Genomic DNA, 12,965 nt, shown 5'->3' on the forward strand with positions numbered 1-12,965 from the left:
ACACTCATTCACCACCATCAGCAACATCACCTCTCTCCACGCTCACTGCATGTCTGGAGGAGATAAAGGCGTGGATGAGACATAATTTTCTCCAGCTGAACAGCTCAAAAACTGAAGCCATCCTCATCGGTTCCCCCCATCAGATTCGAAACTCCCCCATAACCTGCATCACCTTCTCTGGCAAGGACATCCCACTATCATCAACAGTCACTAACCTTGGTGTCAGGTTCGACCCCCATTTAACCTTTGAGGCCCACATCAACCACCTCTGCAAAATATCATTTTTCCATCTAAGAAACATAGCCAGACTCCGTCCCACACTCACCTTGAGAGATGCTGAGAAGCTCGTCCACGCCTTTGTCTCCTCCAGACTCGATTACTGCAACGCACTTCTCAGCGGGATTCCCAACAAGAGCATACAGAAACTACAACACATCCAAAACAGCGCCGCCAGAATCCTGCTGAGAGTACGCAAATATGAGCACATCACACCCATTCTTCACTCACTTCACTGGCTACCCATCTCCGCTCGGATCAACTACAAAGTCTCCCTCCTCACATTCCAGTGCATCCATGGCAACGCCCCCCAGTACCTTAAAGAACTCCTCACCCCCCAGACCTCAGCACGCTCACTCCGCTCCACCAACAGCCACAGACTTCTCCCCCCAAGGACTAAGAGCCGCACACTGGGAGACCGAGCCTTCTGCTCCTCTGCTCCACGACTGTGGAACACCCTCCCTGAACACCTGAGGGTTCCACAGTCGATCGATTGCTTTAAAAAGGGCCTAAAAACGTACCTTTTTAAAAAATCTTTTAATCTGTAACTGCTCGCTCAAAACAACTGTTTTTAACTCTTGTTTTTAACCTATTTTTTTTCTTTTTTGGTTGCTGTTGTAGCACTTTGAGATTTTTTAGTAAATATAAAGTGCGTTACAAATAAAATTTATTATTATTATTAGGGAGCCAGGCATCTCAAATTGGATTGTCATATCCAATATGAAGTTGTCTGTCATTTTAGCTTTGTTGTTGAAGGACCATTCCGGTGTATACTGATCCATATCCCCGTCATTCAAGCCTATCTGGTGCTGTCCATGGGAAAAATGAGAAAATTTGTAAAGCTGACTTAATGTGGTATTCAATAACACACAAGTTTAAGCAAGCACTCTGATTGGTCAATTCCCATTCTAGAGTGTGTTTAAATGCCTGGTGAAAGAACGGACAAAAATAATGTGCCTAATTACAGAAAGTATTGCTAGGCTAACTAGCTGAAACTACTTTCATGAGCCTAGTTTCCATAACAACATTCAACTGTTACATTGTTTCACTTGCGCAGTAGGAACGAGGCGCTTTTACTATAGGAACTATTTTCTGATGGAGATGAACTCGGGCAGAAAGCTTGAATTTGAGGGCAAATTAACCCACAATATGAAAACATTTTACAATATTGTTGATAATGAAGATGGTTTGTGTTATTGATTTGCAATCTTACACTCGATGGTGTTCTTGAATGACATTATTGGTACTTGAAGCACAGGACTTCGGAACTCGGCGCAAGCGCCTCGTTCCTACGGCTGTGCTTTGCGTACCAATGACATTCAAGAACGCCATCTTGTGTAAGATTGCTTAAAAGAACCGATCACAGGTGGCCAGAGTAGAATATGTGACATCCACTATCCCTCAGCACAAGTGCTTCCCAGGGCCAGAGCCGTATATAGAGAGAGTTCCGCCAACTCTGTTTAGAACGTTCAGGACAATTCTGTCGTGGATTGGTTCAAAGGTAGTCACGTGTTTTGTGTACGCCATCTTACAGACCAAACATTAATCAATCGTCATTACCATGCTATCAAGGCAAGTGCGACAACTTACAAGAGAGGAATATATATCTGTAATATCATTACTTTTCGAAAGAAAATGTCGTGTTGTGTAGCCTATGGTTGCTCTCTAAGGCCCGGACGTGGTAAACGTCTGCATCATTTCCCTCAGGACCCTACTAGGAGGAAATGGTGGGAGCAGAGGGTCAGAAGGATGAACTGGAAGCCGAATAATTTTTCCTTGTTGTGTGAGGTAAGAACATTTCTATCATGGACTTTGTAAAGAAAACACATTTGGAAAATATAATTGTACCCCATCAATTCATGGCATGCTTCGAAAAAAGTACTAACCAAAGTGAATTTGATTTGAACTTAGCCTAGTAGTGTTAAGCTACACAATGCTCGCTAGCTCTTTGCGCCTTTTTTATGCTAATGCTAGCACTGAACTCCGGGACAAACAACCTGCATCTGCCGTCTGTATTTTTCCACCAGGCTTTTATGCATAAGTATGCACTGGTTAGATGCCATTCTGTGAAAATCTATGCAATTTTTAGAATAATGACAACTATTAATACTACATCATTGCAAGGCTAGCCTACTTGACGTGCTATCTTTCTGCACTGCCGCATTTTACCCTGCATTCTTTCAAAACACCGGCTGCATTGTCTTTGTTCATGCATGTCAGAAAGATTGTGATTAACTTTGCACGGAAATCATGTGGATATATTGCAAACAAATGCCCTTTTGCAGCATTGCTTGGTCAGCTATTTCTCGAGTTACAGATAATACATGGTCAGTTCATGTTTGCTGGAGAGATTTATGTTACTCTTGTCTAGAGTCTAGTGCAAACAGCATGGTGCCAAAGCGCTTATGTAATCCATGCAATAACTATGCATTGGTTAGATGCCATTCTGTGAAAATCCATTACCATCATTTACTTTCTCTTTGAAATTGCATTAAAATGTCTGACTCCGCTTGTAGGACCACTTCGATGAGACACAGTTAGAGTCACAGAGCTGATGGTGTTAGGAAGCTCAAGCCAAATTCCATCCCAACACTGTTCGTCTTCACCCCAACGACACCGCCCAGCAGACCCACCAAACGAAACGGACTGAAGATGAACCATCTCTGAATGCAAACATTCAGAATGTATTGAGAATGTATTATACGCTATATAGTGTAAGAAGTAAAGATATTAAAGATTGTCTAATACAAAATGTATACTTTTACCGTAATATTTGAGATGTTTTAATGGCTCTTCCCTGATTTCACTGTTGATATTTTAATATGAATATTGAATATGAATTTTCCTGTTGGAGGATCTTCCTGAGAGTCTGTTGTTTAAATGTTGTACAAATTGTTGCGTACTGCTAGGATTTGAATGCAAACATTCAGAATGTATTATAAGTTACAGTCTAAGAAGTAACCAAAGTTATTTTTATATTGCTAACGTCTGATTCATTTTTTATGAAAGAGAAAACTCTTTAATTGATTAACAAAATCATACGTGTATGGTCTTTTTTCCCTTGGGCATTAGTCATCAGTCAGACTTTTAACAATAGACACAGTCTGATCATGACACCTAAGTAGGCTACGAGAAGGGTTAATTTGATGTTTAGGGGAAATATTTATAGTCTAGATTAAAATAAATAACCAAGAAGTTGTAATTTTTAGCCAATGTCTCAATAAGTAATCGTAGGCTACACGGCGACGGCTATCGGAGAAGGTGAACACGGCTCCACTGATAGGCGATCAGGGCTCCAGAGTGCGACCTATTAGGTTGCATATGCTACCTAATTTCTTAAGGTGCGAGTTAAAATTTAATGAGGTCGCTCCGGTGCTACTTGCAGGAGGACGAGCAGATATGAAGCGGTCGATAGTAGATTATTTTAAGAAGAAAAATGTCTCGGAGGAGGAAACAAATGAGGCTGTTGTTGGTGCTGGAGAAGGGTTAGCAGAGGAAGCAAAAAGAATCTCAGATTCTTATTCTGAAGAGGACAGTGACAGGTTGGTGAAAGAGGCGGGGGGCAGTGGGGAGAAAAAAAAAAGTATTGTTTAACAAAAATGGCTGGCGCAGTTCCCGTGGTTGCGTTATGAGGGATAAACCATGCCATGGTGTGTGTACTGCAGGACATGTGGCCTGTCCGTTGCAGGCAAAACACATTTTGTAAATGGGTCTACAGTTCAGTCATTAAAATTACACAATGAAAGCCAAAAGCACAAGACGTGCAGGGACCGCTGCATCACATGAAGCTCCCAGTCTCTCCCCACCTCATTTAATCGGATAGATGAGACCAATCGCTCGACGGAGAATGAACAAATGATCATCAAGTTTAACACCGCCTACAACATCGCTAAAGAGGAACTCCCGTTCACAAAATGATGGAAGAATAACGGACTGAACGTCAACCCCACATATTCCAACGACACTGCGTGTGCACAATTTGTGGGAGTTATAGCAGACACACTCAAGGGAAAGACCGCTGACAAAGTCGCATCCGCCCCCTACCTCTCGTTTATGCTTGACGGTTCCACTGACAAATCCACCAAAGAGTGCGAGATTATATATGCCCAGAAGGTAAGGAGTGTGTCTCATATAGCCAAATGATAATAACTATATGGAAAAATGCTCTATAGGTTAATTATAATTTCCGTTAGAATTAAATTATTATTTAATGCCATCATGCCCAGGTATCTTATAAAAACACACAGAATTGTGTGTGTGTGTGTGTGTGTGTGTGTGTGTGTGTGTGTGTGTGTGTGTAAATATAAATATTCCATGTTATGTGCTTAATTTAAGGCGTTTATCTATCTTTATTTTTATTCTTTATCTATTTATTTGTCAATCTTTCATAAACATAAGGTCATGTATTAATAACACGCTTTACAAAGAAAAATATGGTGCTACCTAATTTGTTTTGGTGCTACTAAATGAAAAGCTAGGTGGCACCAGTGCTACCTGTCAAAAAGTTAGTCTGGAGCCCTGTAGGTGATGCATAATTGTCTGTCTTCTCGAGACGTTCAACGTGATATATTTGTAAAAGCGTTTATATTTTAGCAAAGTATGAGAAAGCTTTTAACATTCACAAACAGTTTATGATGATAATGAGCGATTTGTTGCAACATCCCATCTTCGTTCCATTGGCAGACGTTGTACAGTGAGCTGACTTGGGTCTACAAGATGGCACCCATGATTTCAGTTGGAACTCTCTCTATATACGGCTCTGCCCAGGGCTATGTGATGCACCCGCTGCAGAGCAGCAATCACACCTCCATCATCAAATTTGCTGCTGCAATGGGTTGGTGCACCTGATCAGCAGAAACAACAATCAAATGGGCCTATACCTAAAAAGGAGCCCTATGAATTATAAGCCATTTAAAAATGTTCACTTTGAGGTTTTCTAACATTAAGTCGAGTTCCCCTAGCCTCCCTATGGTCCCCCAGTAGCTAAAAATTGCGTTAGGTGTAAACCGAGAAGTAGCTATCTTGCGCCGTCTTTGAAAAAAGGATCGCTGAAACGCTTCGATTTGGCTTCCGGCCCCATATGACGTCATATGGGGCCATGTTACCTCCCCTTTCTCTGCTTGGCCCTCCCAGAGAATTTGGCCTGCCAATGAGACAATGAGCTAGGACCGTGCGAGCGCCACATGTGTGTGTGTGAATACACACTGTAACGCAAGTGTTCTTTGTTATTTGGATAACCGTTCCGCTGTTGGTGTAAAGGCCCATTCACACCCTATGGTAAATACGGATACGGACGCTTTTGTCTTGTCCTGGAGGTCGTCCGTCAGTGGGTCCGTCGCCTCTGAGCTTACGAATCCGGAGTGCTCCGGACAAACCGGAGCACTACCACCGGAGATCGAGGCGGCAGTAGAGGCAGAAGTCCCAACCACGAGAGTAGTAGGCCTATAATAACTGATATGTATATATATTTTGTATTTAACGTTTTACACTTATATTATACTATATACTTGACCTTATAATTTTATTGTACACCTGCTTTGGCAATGCAAATGTATATTTTTTATGCCAATAAAACTTTTTTGAATTTAAATTTTGAGCAGAGAATCTGCAGGTTGGTGAGGGGTGCCACATGCCACCTCCACGTACACTTTGTGCCAGATGACACAGAGCATAATCATCTCCTCTACAGATACCATGTTTGCATTGTCGATGCCGGTCATTTTATACACGACAGTCACTGCCCTCTAGAGGTTGTTTTGCGTAACATCTATAACACTGAAACCGGACGGAGGTATGAAGGGTAGTCCCGGAGACAACGTTTAGTACGGACGGACAAATTTCGTCCGGATCCGGAGGTATGAGGCGGCCTTCATGGCGCATAACATGCAACACAATAACGCAAGCTTGCATGTAGCTCCCATTTGGTGAAAAGACTAGACTGCGTCGGGTTGGTTGAGAAGGAATTGGGAACCGCGACATGGAGGAAAAAAGGATTGTTTCCTACTGTGCGTTCACACCAAAAGACACAAATTTCGCCGATTCGCGCGACTCAGCGAATGTTGTAGCGCGACTCAGCGAAATCTGTCGCTGTGCTTAATGTGTGCACTTAACGTGTCGCGGGGCGAATTTTGCCGCGGAGCGTTTTGCCTGCCAACGGTCATTCATGCCAATTCATTCTCATCAACCATGGCCGAGATGTGTGTCTGTACCTGTTGTGGAAGAGGGAGAGACGTCGGAATGCCCGTCGTTTATGGGTTAATAATATAATCCGGAGGCGCACACCACTTTGTGCCATGATATTATATATATCGTATATATTATATTATATAGATATTTATATATTATATATAGATATAGAGCTCCGGGAGTCACAAACGGCAACAATCACTTTCTCCTCCAAGCTGCGGTTCACTGAACGGTTGAACGGTGATTGGCTGTTTTACGTTACTTCACCCAGGGAGTGAACTGATTGGCTGTTATTTGACGTCACCCAGGGAGTGAACGCTGATTGGCTGTTTTACGTTACTTCACCCACGTTACCCACAGGCAGTGAACGCTGATTGGCTGTTTCAACGCGAATGCCGCGAAAAAGTTGAAATATTTCAACTTCTGCGAAATCTGTCGCTCATTCGCGAGACAAAATCCACGTGAACGCGCCCGCCCGTCTTGGGGAAAACTGTCGCCCCGTCAATCAAATCTTGTCGCGGGTCCCGGCGACAAAAAGTTTCGCCTGATACGCGTCTCTACGTTCACTTAACATTGAAACGTGTCGCGGGGCGAAGTGCGGTGTGAACACACAGCTAGGATTGTCCGTCGGAGCCCCGCTGTAGCGGGCAGTGGGGCTGGGCGGGCAGCCCCGGGGTTGGCCAGCGTTCAGCAGGTAGCCCCGGGGGTGGCCAGCAGGCAGCGGGGCTCCGATGGACCGCTGCCGTGGCAGCAGGGCTGGACGGGCAGCCCCGGGGGCGGCCAGCGTTCCTCGGGGCTCCGACGGACAATCCTGGGCAACAATCCTTTTCTCCTCCATGTCATATATGGAGGAATGTAATATATGAGGAATGTAATATATATTATATAGATATCTAAATATAATATGATATTATTTAGATATAAAGCTCCAGAACTCCCGCCGGAGCACCCGGAGTGTTCAGTGTTCCACTGTAAACACTAGCGCATGGTACCGTGGCTGCAAGCTGCTCAGGGCCACACCCCCACCCTTCACCTTGATCCGCCTCTAAAAACGGCACGTTTGTGGAGAGCTCATTGTGGGACTGGCTTGTAGTGGCTGTAACTCTGCACCAAGGCTGAATTTCTTAAACATCTTCAAGTACTGTATTAGGGGCCCACTAACACCTTTATTAAAGCATCCATAAAATAGCATGCCATGGGACCTTTAAACAAATAACATTTCCTAGCATTCAGCTAATATCTCCTCATGATCCAATAGCTATGCGACCCCTGAGGGTGTTGTAAAAAAACTCTGGTCTTCTCAGCAGCATGTAGGCTGATAACTATGAAAACTATGTAAACTACACTACCGTAATTTCCCGCATATAGGCCGCATCCTGGACAAACCGCAAGCCTTTAATTTATGTATTAAAAAAACAATTGTGTGCATGAGAACGGTGAGAGCACATCAAACACGCGTAGCAGCTCGGACCCGTCTTTCTTTACTGTCTCCGAGTGTGTGTCGCTGTTAAACACCTGACAATGAGCTAGTTTACCATGATAAGACCGCCATATGAATCTGGAAAAAATGAATAAAGACAGGGTTTGGTCTCCTATATTTCCTATGCAGGATAACTCATGTGTGTTTCCATTGAAAACAAGAACATTCAAAGTGATCCTAAACTTTAAACCTACTCTACGTTCTGTTGGGCAAAAGCATCAACCAAGAAATTTAAACAAATAATACAAACTGAACTTCCACCATCATGCATAGCGCACATTTAAACAGATAAAAGAGCAAAGAGGAGCCAGCTCAATAAAAGCATCTTCCCTCATGGTATAATCTATCTATCTATGGTATAATTCACCCCTGTGAGATGCGTGCCAGCTCACCAGCATAACCTGCAATGTCCACAAAACCAAGGAAATGGTTCCAACCCAATGTAGAAGAGTATATCACCCTTATAGTTATGTGGCCCAGAACATTTCACTCGGACTGTAAGAAAAATAATAGCTTGTAGCCTGTAGAGGCCTAGACCTAATCACTAGTATCAAAAGAATGACCTGACAGGTGGTGAGTGATATGGCTGTGATCTAGCCCCCTAGTTCTAGCCAAAGCAGGTAGCCTCGGTCTAACATCTGCCGACAACAACCTGTATATCAAAGCAGCATCTTCCTCATGGTATAATCTGAAACCCCTGTCAAATGTGCTAGAGGGACTCACTTCACAACCAATAAGCTTTTATATAAGACAGGCAATTAACTTCCCTTCCCTCTCTCAAGCAGTCCGAGGGCGAAACAGAAATAAACTTTCAGATTTTCTAGTATTTTCAATTACAGTATCTTCATTTTACAATTGTATCTCTATGCTTGTAAAATTTATATTAATGACCATTAATACTTACAAGACACTGCTTGAAAAGTAGATTAGGATCTTCACACAGGAACACAGGAAGTCCTTTCATGGCTGCTTCTTTGCCGTGTCTGACGTTGGTGGTCTCAAAGAAAAAAAGAAAAAACAGAAAGATAGCTCTAATAATAGCAACACTAATTGTAATTCAACAGATTGAATTTCATCTGGGCAAAAGTATTGTTTGGTACTGTACTGTGCACACACCTCATCATCAAGCTTTCTCAGTATCCTTGCCAAACTCTGTTTTTCGGGCGCGGTGGTACAAACTCAGCAGTAGGGGGCGCATATTTTTCTACAGCAGCTCTGAATGTTCCGAGTAGATCTTTGTTTGTAATACAGAAAAACTCCTCACAAATCCGTAAAATGCAGGAAAAAACAAATATGTACAGAGGAATAGTAAGTAAATTGGGAGAATTTGTAACCTGTCAAAAATTGTCTATAGCCATTATCATTTTTAAAAGCATTTACAGCCTCTCCAGGTTGTAGTGGGTGCCTGCTTGCGTGATTGAACGTGCGTGCACGTGTGTTCGTGCGTGTGTGTCGTCGCTTATTCGCTTCAAATACTTTCTTTTCTTTTCAAAACTTGGGAATTAATACGGCGCGGTAAATAAAGTATTTAAAGCGAATAAGGGACGCTGTTTTTGTTGTTTATTTGGTTTTGAACGAATAGTTTTGGACGCATGCATCGGCTTTGAGTTTGTTACTTTGAAATCACACACACACACACCAACCTGCCCGAGTGATGCCGCAGCGCGTTGACTAGTCCGTTCTGAGGCGTCCATAGGCTTTATGGTTTGTGTGTTTGAAAGCCGTGACACTCCTTTACCAGTTGGCCTGAAATACTCGACTTGATTCGGAGGACTCACCTGCCTCAGCCATTTTTCATATCAAAGCAGTGAAGGCGGGGGGAGGGGGAAGAAAGAGGATAGCATATTAACCAGCAGGGCGCGCACAGACTTGTGCGGAGGTGAACTTACAGTGAGCCGTTTGACGGGAGAACAAAAATAAATAGGCGGTCGACTGACCGCGGCACTAGTCTCAATGTGCTACGACCAACAACTCTGGTGGTCTGATCACGTGCATGATGCCTGTAGTGCTAAGGCGAACTCACTGACGAGAAACTGTGTCAATTTCCAATGGATAGTGTAGCCCAGGGGTCCAAACTTTCACCTACCATAATCTAAGATCCGAATCATCAAGCTGGGGCTAATATTCAGATCTTAGCTCCGCCGCCGGTGGGCTCGGCGGTCGGGGTTCCGCCGCCGGCCATAGGCCCGGTCAGGAATCTAGCTAAGATCTGCTAAGAGCTGAATGGCCCGGTGGTTGGGGACCGCTGGTGTAGCCTATCTATGGGCAATTAAAATGCATGAAAAGGCCATGCTGTATGGATAACGCGAACACATTGGGTACCTACATCTAATAGAAAAGTATTCATCGAACCGCAGGCCTTGACTAGGCTAGTCTACATAAAAAAGACGTGTGCAACTAGCCTAGCTAAACACCGAATTGTGTTCTCATTTAGGAATGAGGAGTTGACGTCACGGCACAGTAAGCCGTGTAAGCCCCCCCCTTTCCGCCATGTTGGTAGGTACGCCCCTCCGAGTGCAGCTGAGCTTTGCGTTATTGTTGACATGGTAGCTGCTAGCAGAGGAGGTTGTTGAAATTCTTTACTGTTTTAACAATGCCTGGAAGCAACTGCTGCGTTAAAAACTGCTCCAATGCCTCACTCGATGGCCCAACCATTAATGTTGTTTTAAACAAAACTAGAGATTCAGTTCATGACATTAGTGTTTCCCATGATTGTTTTGAGCTTAACTAACACATTTTCTGTAAAAGCTTAGAGCATTGATTACATTGCATTAAAGCATTGATTGAAGCATTGATTGTACATTGTACATTGCATTAAAGCATTGATTGTACATTGTACATTGCATTAAAGCATTGATTGTAATTAAAGCATTGATTACATTGAGTTTTCATAATCTAATTATTCTGTTCTAGGTAAACCATCATATGAGATGGTGGAGAACCACCCTGACTGGACACCATCTTTGCGGTTAGGCCACAGTGATGTCAAGCCAACAGATGGAGCGAGATATCAGCGGCATGTAATGCGCAGCAGGACCCAGCGCCAGGAGCAAGTGCCACCGCTGGCAGAGCATCAGGAGCAGCAGCCTCCATCCCCGACAGAGGAGCAGCGGCCTCCATCCCCGACAGAGGAGCAGCGGCCTCCATCCCCGACAGAGAAGCAGCGGCCTCCATCCCCGACAGAGGAGCAGCGGCCTCCATCCCCAGCACAGGAGCAGCGGCCGCCATCCCAGACAGAGGAGCAGCGGCCGCCATCCCCGACAGAGGAGCAGCGGCCGCCATCCCCAGCACAGGAGCAGCGGCCGCCATCCCCGACAGAGGAGCAGCGGCCGCCATCCCCGACAGAGGAGCAGCGGCCGCCATCCCCGACAGAGGAGCAGCGGCCGCCATCCCCGACAGAGGAGCAGCGGCCGCCATCCCCGACAGAGGAGCAGCGGCCTCCATCCCCGACAGAGGAGCAGCGGCCGCCATCCCCAGCACAGGAGCAGCGGCCTCCATCCCCGACAGAGGAGCAGCGGCCTCCATCCCCGACAGAGGAGCAGTGGCCGCCATCCCCAGCACAGGACCAGCGACCGCCATCCCCAGCACAGGACCTGGAATGTGGACTCTGCACATCTAGAGGAGATGTAATCAACAGTCTTTTGGAGGAAAACAGAAAGCTGAAGGAGGAGCTTGATGAGTACCGGATGAATGAGAACTTTCTGAGTGGTGATGATAACATAGTGAAGTATTACACAGGACTTGCAAGCTATGTAATGTTTCAGACACTTCTATGCAGTCTCACCCCATATCTGCCTCAAGGTAGGATGAAGAAACTCTCACCCTTCCAGCTTGTCCTGTTGACTCTAATGCGCCTCAGACTAGACCTGCCAGTAAAGCACATCAGCCATCTGTTTCGGGTACACAGGACAAGTCAGTGATGCCTTTCACCATACCCTTGGAGTGATGTATGCACGGCTGTGTCCAACAGAGCAAAGTGGTTTCCTCAACAAACTGTTGCCAGGTGACATTGTGCTGGCAGATAGGGGCTTTAATATCAGGGAAAGTGTGGGTATGATGTGTGCTGAAGTTAAGGTACCTACGTTCACAAGGGGTCGTGCACAGCTGGATGCAAAAGATGTGGAGGAGACTAGGGCCATAGCACATCTCAGGATTCATGTTGAGAGGGTGATTGGTGTTGTGCGCAACAAATTTAAATTCTTACACTCCACTGTACCTGTGAACATGCTCATCAAATGTGAGGGTGAAAACCTAATGCCGTTGGATAAGATTGTCACTGTTTGCTGTGCCTTAACAAATATGTGTAAAAGTGTTGTTTGAGTGCCTCCTTACTGTTTCGTGTTGAAATAAATTCTTGAAACAACATGATATGGCGTAACATTATTTATTGAGAACTGTTAGAATAGAAATAGAACTATAAATTGAATAAATAGAAATTGACAGTGCAACATTTCAAAAGGTTGAAACAGTAAACAGTGCAAAAGAACAATGTGCATTTAAAAATAAACATTTAAAAATAGCAATAAAGAAATCAAAAAGAAATGTGCATGGATGTACAATTCCTTGGCCTCCACCACGGTCTGTGGCTGTAGTTCACGAAGCACACTGGGGCTAGGTGATGCTTGGGAGGTAGGTGGTATCGAGAAATATTGCACCGCAAGTTCAGGGAGAGCCACCTTCACAAAGAAGTCCTGTGCCTTCTGAAGCCGTGCATTCCAAAATGTTTTGTCTGGAGCTATGCGCAGAATCACACAGTCCTTCAATGTCCACACTACAAAGTCACAGTAGGCACTCTCTGTTACAAACAGTTGGGTCTGGACCTGGGTGTAGTACTGGTGGTTCTTCTTGAGGTGCACCTGACCATCAACAGCATGCAGACAGAAGTTGCGGTCATCTGATGAGTACGCACCAAGGATTGTGCTGTCCTTGTACTTCGCGGGGCATTTCACTTCTATGCAGCCTTTCCCACAACAAGTGCAAGTAACAATGGCATCTGGCGATGCTCCTACCTGTGGGAAGGCCG

General features: G+C 44.7%; 1 pseudogene across 1 annotated transcript; it reads left to right on the top strand.

The window, feature by feature from the left end:
- Positions 1-11: 11 nt before the first annotated feature.
- Positions 12-908, top strand: LOC311368111 (annotated as a pseudogene). The gene has a single exon. The product of its transcript is annotated as an uncharacterized misc_RNA (transcript).
- Positions 909-12,965: the final 12,057 nt, after the last annotated feature.

This window comes from Micromesistius poutassou (assembly GCF_964030765.1).
Source record: "Micromesistius poutassou genome assembly, chromosome: 22".
Lineage (NCBI taxonomy): Eukaryota > Metazoa > Chordata > Actinopteri > Gadiformes > Gadidae > Micromesistius > Micromesistius poutassou.